Source organism: Canis lupus, chromosome X (genome assembly GCF_048164855.1).
Source record: "Canis lupus baileyi chromosome X, mCanLup2.hap1, whole genome shotgun sequence".
Taxonomy (NCBI): Eukaryota; Metazoa; Chordata; class Mammalia; order Carnivora; family Canidae; genus Canis; species Canis lupus.
In genome coordinates, this window is record NC_132876.1 from 80,145,612 (window position 1) to 80,153,060 (window position 7,449).

Sequence of the window (7,449 nt, forward strand, 5' to 3'; positions counted from 1 at the left end):
GTCTAAGCCGATGCCCATTAGAAGTCTCAATCTCGTCTCTGCCAAAACTGGCAACGGTAATTAGAGAAAGAGAAATACGCCACACGTAGGTTGTCAAGCCGCAATTCTGATACTGCAGAGATAGGGCTTGTGCGAAAAACATCTATTCTTTCCGACAGCACCGGTCACGCGTGGCCAGAGAGGACGCTGGTCCTGCGACACTTAACGCGCACCCGGCTTGTTCTAGGGAGATTCTCCCTCTCTCACTCTTAGGCCCTCGCTTTCGCTCCTTCTTCCCTGGGATCGGGTTCCCGCCATCCCGCCTCCAGTGCACCCCCTCCAGTCCTTAGCCCTGGCGGTGACGCGCCCTCAAGAACAGAAGGGTTAAGTCCACCAAGAGAAGTCCTCCCGGCTTCCTAGAGAGGCGTGTACACGGCCCACGGGAGGAGGGGCTGCGGGACTGCCCGTGACGTCATAGAGATGGGACCCGGTGAAGAAGCCGGGTTCTCTAAATTTAGCCTTCCTCAGGTTGCGCGGGACGGAGAGGGAGACGGGAGTGGCCCGGAGCACAGTGGGATCTTCGCGGTATTTGGAACCCGCGACGTAAGCACCCGTGGAATCGAGAAGGTTGAGCCCGCCCCCACGGCGGCGCTCCTGAGTGACGGCCCAGGGCGAATGCTTCCTGAGGTCGTAGGGAGAGTTTCCGGGCGGTGCAGGTGACATCGCGGACCATGCACGTGGTGCTGAGCGTGGAGGGGGGCCAGTACGGAAGGTCTCCGTGACCACGTGATGGCGTCCCTTGTAGCGCGCACGCGTGAGCAGTACCTGTTAACTGATTTTTGTTTTCTTACTAGGTTTTTTTTTTGCATGGGCTCTACATGCACAGTAGTAAAGACAAAACCCATACTAGTAGAGAGCTTGTCTGTTAAGGCTGTTGCGATCCGTAGAGCAGCCCGGATCTGAAGATTAGAGTGTCTAGACTGTCTTCGGCAGGGTGGTTTTGCCGTCTCTCCATGGGGATGAGTAGACACGTTGTAGTGGGGAGATTTAAGGTGGGAGTGTTTCTGCATTCAGGATTAGTCTCAGCCGAACAGGGACTCCGTGAGCCAAAGAATGACGGCATAAATGTCTCTCTCCGTGTCTAGCTAGTTTCAGGAGAATGGACTTTTGATCACAGTGCTATTCCTGAGACAGCAGGGAGCTGCAGGGACTGTGTCTGGCCCTTCAGCCAGAGGAGGAGGGTCTGTGTTTGGCCTTGTCACACGTGAACCCAGGAGTCGCCCGAGAGACTTAGGGCAGGTAGGACGAAGAGTGAACAGCAAACCTCCTCGCAGTTATAAGGGCAAGAGTATTCCTTTGCGATAAGCTATTTCTGGAACACGAGAGCCTACAGAGATTTTTTTTTACCGTGGCTTTTTTCAGGGCTCAGGTGAAGTTCAATATTGTGTACAGAGTAAAAAATGGGCTTGGTGACTTTCGTGCCTGTGCAAACAGATATCCAGATAAGCAGAGATCTCTTTTTAGCCCTGGAACTTATTATCCATACTTGAAGAGCACTTTATGGTTTTTAAAAGGTAGTATTTTCCTGATCTAAATGAAGGAAGCATAGGATCATGGTCCTCATCTTACAAGTGAGGAAACTGACCAGAGAGAGGTTAAGTGACCTGCCCAAAGTCACACAAGGAATAAGCGGTGGGGCCCTGATTTCAGATCTCCGTATGGATGGCTTCATCACCTTTTGGCTATGCATGCACACCCTGTTGGTTTCCAGACCCACACATCTGGCTCTGTCCTCTCCTAAACTACATGCTGCCTGAGACAACTGGCAGCTCACAATCAGATTGCACTCAAGTGCTAGCCACTCTTTGGGACACTGGAGAGGACTTCAGAACGAAGGCAAGTGTTGGAGAAAGTAGGTCCCAAAGTCTCACCTGCCACCCCTGAGGGGGTGAGGCTACAGGAAGAAGACTGGAGGGTCTGAAGGGGGCTGAATCTCTGAGAGACAGGCTGATGGGCTAACCTACGGCACACGTGTGATAAAACAGGTTGCTTTGAATTCATTGTTTTTCTTTTAGCACTGGCAATGCATGCTGAATGCTGAAAACACACAAGGCAGTTAAACAAACCAATGAATATATGGATAAGTAGAGAGGGGCCCATTTCCCTAGGGAGTACTTAACTATAAAACAGCACTCTGCTGTGCAAAGGGAGAACATTATCCTAGAGGACATGAAACCGAAATTAGCTGTTTTTCCTAATTTTTTGCTATCATTCTTCTATTCCAAATGAGGCATCCCAGGCACAGAGAGGCTAGGAGAGCTCCCCCAGTTCACTGGGGGTACTGAGTGACTACTTAACAGTCAGTCGTCCCACGGGCTAAGAATACACAACATCTCCAAAGCTGAACGTGCCCACCCCCACTCCCCACGCATCTCCATGTCCTCTGGTGTTGCCAAACTCAGTGAAAAGCAACCTTCTACCCAGCTGCTTAGGCCAGGCATCCTTAAAGCCATCCTTCCCTGCTGCCTCTCTCACCATCCGCTCAATCACCAAGCCCGGCCAATCCAACCTCCTCCACCCTTCTAAATAAGATCTTGACACTTAGTTCTTCCATCACTATGGTTAATTCCCTAGTCCAGATGACCTCATCTCTGCTTGATAATTACCACCAATCTTAACCCTTGGCCACAGATTTTTTCATCCCACTGCCTGAGGGACCTTTCTCAAATCCTAATCTGGTCTCGTCTACCCTGCTCAAAACTCTGCAGGGGCTTCCTGCTGTTGTTAGGATAACGTCCAGCCTCCCGGACTGAGCACAGTCCCCTTCCTTACTCCCTACCCTCCAAAGCCTCATCCTCAGCAGACCGCCTCCTGCTCCACCACCACTCCACATTCCAGCCCCCGTCAACCTCTTCCTGTTCAGTAGATGGCCAGTGGACTCTCTTCTCCCTGCCTCTCATTTCCCCAGCCCCGCACATGCCATCCCCTGTAGATCGAACATTCACTTCATTTGCCTGATTCCTACCTATGTTCAGCTGTCAGGTTCAGTAGAGAGCAATTTCCATTTAACCTGAGGAGTACCTGGATGAAAAGGCACTGTTCACAGAACTTTTTACTGAATAGAAGTGATGGAGACTTCATTATAAATTCCCCAAATGGGCAGATATTTTACTCTGGTTCCCAGTGAGCTAATTGGAAATGCAAGCGGACAGCCCAGTTTCTCTGGAAAAGAATAGGATTGCATAGAATAGGATTACACACAGCAAAGATCATACCTCAATTTATGTGGCGCCTGTGATGCATTTGAACTCGGAGTTTGGAATGTGGCACACACTTTCCTGATGCCTAGGGGTCCTACCTTCCAGTGAGGAGGGATAAACAGAAACATGGAAAGATTATGTCACTTTATGGCACCTGTGACCCAGGAAATTAAGCAGCCCTTCAGCTGCCTCCCTTGGACTTTGTCTTGATGAGCTCATTTTTCCACTGTGAAGTGCCATTGGAGTTTTCTGCTAGGACAAGAGGAAGGATTGTAACTGGTCTTTCCTTTACAGCGGGTTGGATTTATTAGTCGCTGTGGCCATCAAGGAGGCTAGCTGCCTGCACCTATGGGAACTCTCCAAGGGAGTCTGACAGTGCCTTCATATGGCTCCCTAGGGGCCCCTACCAGGTGTCAGCAACCCCTGGAGAAAACTATGTCGGTTCCTACAGCGTCCAGTGGAGAGTGTGAACCCACTGCTGGTTCAACATGCCATAGGCTCAACTGTGAGGATTAACCTCACTCAGTACAACCCCTCTGAACACAGCACACCTCGGTATGAGATGAAGTGTGTGCATTGGACAAAAGAAAAGATGGAACCACTCATCCAACCAGCACTACCCCAACCCCCAAGCCCGGCCAGAGGGTGGAACTAGACTCCTAGGCGCCTGGCATACTTCCCTCTGTCGCTGGCATGTCCCTAACACAGGGCACGGTGTGATGGGCTCTCCCTGCAGCCTAGCTTGAGGAACTAAGGTGTGCGGGGTATATACAGTTTGATTCCCCAAAGACTCAGGTCTTTGGTAAGTGTCAAAGCCCACCTTCTGTAGACAGGAAAACAAACTGAAAGGCGTTAGGTTGCTGAAGCAGGAGAGGGTGGATCTGGGAAGCACACCTCCTTTTTGCCTGACTCCAAAGCCAGTCTTTGCACTCACAGTGACACAGCGGGGTTGTGTTTCAGGTGCTGAAATGCAGATACTGTTCCATGATTCCATAGTCATCATGGTCCCAACACCATGTCCACCTTGAAATGCAGGCACCCAGCAGGGTATAAAGCAACCCCCAAAGGTTCTAAGACTCTGCCTCTGCCCTGTGAGGAGCTGCCCTGAAGCAACAGATCTGGAGTCCCTTAGCATGGAAGGCTTGCCTCAGAGCCGACAGCCAAGCAGGACCTCAGCTTCCAGGGTTCCCGCAGAGAGATCCTTTGTCTTAATAGAGAGACTTTTGGGGTCAACCCCACCCCACAAATTAGGTCTCCACCAGTCTCGTTCTGTTTATCAGATATGAACTGAGCGACAATCAGAGGCAGAGGAAGTACTTTCAGTGGCCGCATCACGGTTGTGGAGCTGGCCGAACTGCAATGGTGGATTGGAGCTCAGTAGACCAAGGATTGAAATCTGGCTCTACCTGTGGGGAATCTCTCGGTTCTTGAGCTTGCGTGTCTGTAAAATGTGGGTGATCGGAGTGCCTACCGCCTCAGCATCCTGACCCCTGAGAAGTGGTCCTGACCAAACACACGCACGTACAGGTAGGTAGGGGTAAGATGCCCTCCTCTGTGTACCTGAGGTACCATGACTTAAATTCCGCCATCACTCTTCTCACAGGACATGTGGTGGCTATCTGCTGGCAGGCTATAGCTAACTCGTCCCTGCGTCCCCAATCCGTGTTCAGTAAACAGACACATGGTTTGAGGTGGTGCTTAGAACGTGTTTCTTCAATGAGTGAAGGACCTTGACCCAAGGTGACATTATAACTTCATGATAAAGGGTAGTTATTGTGCCAGTTATTTCTCTCTTACAAATGACGTGGAGGGTGGAGCACCTGGGTGGCTCAGTGGTTGAGCATCTGCCTTTGCATCAGGTCATGATCCCAGGGTCCTGGGATCGAGTCCTGCATCGGGCTCCCTGTGGGAAGCCTACTTCTCCCTCTGCCTATGCCTCTGCCTCTCTCTGTGTGTCTCTCATGAATAAATACGTAAAACCTTTTAAAAAAAAATGACACGGGGGAATGGCGTAAACAAGACATCTCTGTATTCTGATTCTTTTTGGGAGGTGGAGGAAGATTGCATCTTTTGTACCAACTTAAATTGCAGATGCTTACAAAAAGGAGGTCACACAGGTATTTTAATTGTGTGGGTCACTCTGTTGCCCCATTCATTAGTCACAGTTGTGATCTCACGGTGGAACGTGGGTCAAGATCCTTGGAACATCAGTCAGCTCAGAGAATGTTTTCCAAGTACCAAAAGTTACCAGTGCACATAGTAGGTGCGCACAATGACCTGTCCAAGAGGTGGGCTGTTGAGTGAATCCAGACTGCTAATTAAGTGTGTGATGCTGTGGCTAGAGCACAGCTGCCCTTGGAGACAGGGATGTGGGCACCAGGTGAAGGGGGTGTCAGTGCAGATGAATGCTGTCAGCCTCGGAAGGAGGCGCTCCTCCTCACTGTCCTTCCAGCCCTTTGCCCAAACCTGCCTCTCTCTGAATGGTCTTCTCCGTGTCCCTCCTCTGCCTGACTTACAGCCTGATAGAGGTTGTCACTCAGCATCTGTGATCCGTGGGTGTCCTTTGGGGTCCAGCTGGCTGAGTAGAAGCCTGTCACCCTCTGCTCTCCCCACTTCCTGTGAGGCTCTCACTCTCTGCCCCTGCCCCCAGTGGCCCAACCTCCTGGCAGCCTCTGCTTCATACACTTCTTCCCAGCTGTTTCCCTCTTGTCTGGAAAGTCCTGACCCCAGATGTCTGCTTGTCAGGCTTCTCTCCCCGTTCACATCTTTGTTGAAAGGTCGCCTCCTCGTGAAGCCTGAGCTCACTCCCTAGGGCTAACTTTGTAGGTTAGACTGTGGGGATCACAGATAATCCAGAGAGGTATTGCCACTCCATACATCTGGAGTCAGGATGCACCTGGGCTGGGGTTCTTCTCTTGCGGGAGGTGAGGCCTTGTGCTGTCACTTAACCCCACCATGCCAGCATTTTCTTCTTTGGGACAATGGAGAAAATAGATTCTGCAGGGTTGATACACCAAATGAGATGTTTAGGAAGGACCTCACATTCTCCTTTATTCCATTTGGTAGGTATTTGTGAATGCCCACTGGGGTTAAGGCTCTGATGGGTGAACAAGACAAAATCTCTGACTGTGTCAGCTCATGGACTAGTGAGTGATACAAATAATCCGCCTCTGATGTCTGGGTGGGGCTGAGGCTGGGAGAGGGGAAATGCAGGGTGTTGTGGAAGTTCAGGGGAAGGCCTGCTGTCCAGGATGTTAGGAAAGTGGGTGAAGAAGGCTTTCTGGTAGAAACGCTGCATGAGCCCCCAGAACGAATATGAGGCGAAGGTGTTCCTCACAGCCGTTACTTTCCCAATCCATTCATGCAGGACAGATGTGGCGTCACCTCCCACTCCCTCCTGACTGAGGGATGGGGGTGTGGCCCACGCTGGCCAGTGGGAAAGGAAGAGAATGTTTGCTGGAAGACTTCTGGGAGACTTCCTTGTTCATAGGAGAGGTGCAGGATTAGAGAGCCTCTTTCTGCACTTGAACATTGCCCTATCTGGATGTTGGTCCTGGAACATCTATTTCAGAAAAGGCCAGATCAGAGCTGGAAAGAGCCTGTGTCCTTGCTGGCATCACTGGATCCCAGAGTGTGACCCGCGTGCGCCCACCCTGCCTTCTGATTTCATTTTGTGTGACTGTGCATTGCCTTTGTGCCTAAGCCCGCTTGAGGAGGGGGTTCCTCTTTACTCACAGCACAAAGCAGACATCCTGATATGGTGAGCATCATGGGATTTGGTTATCTGTTGGTTTGTGGGAGCCATGCTGTGTAGTAAGGACACAAGCTCTGATCCTGGATAACCTTCCTTCCAACCCAGTTCAGCCACTTGCAGTCATGTCCTCTTGAGAAATTTACTTGGCCTGGCCCTCTTTGCCTTACTGTACTCTCCTGTGAAATAGGTTTATTATTCCTCGTAATAACAATACCAAACAAGATTGCATTTCTGAGTATGTAACGAAGTAATGCAAGGATGGTTCAGAGAATTGGGCATGGCACATTCCCTATCTACCACCACTGATACTGCCATGGGGTAGGTTGCAGGTCACGCTTCACGTCATATGAGCTGCAGCCAAGAACCTAAAGACAGCATCAGATGTCTCAGTTCTGCCATAGAGACTCTCCTTCTGTGCCACACTCTTCTCATTCTTTGCATCGCGCATAGATGACC

At 50.7% G+C, this 7,449-nt stretch overlaps 1 long non-coding RNA gene across 1 annotated transcript; it reads left to right on the forward strand.

The window, feature by feature from the left end:
- The first annotated feature begins 602 nt into the window (after positions 1-602).
- Positions 603-7,443, forward strand: LOC140628709 (uncharacterized). The gene is made up of 3 exons (XR_012026716.1): positions 603-793; positions 1,690-4,766; positions 6,607-7,443. It is a non-coding gene; the product is annotated as an uncharacterized lncRNA (long non-coding RNA).
- Positions 7,444-7,449: the final 6 nt, after the last annotated feature.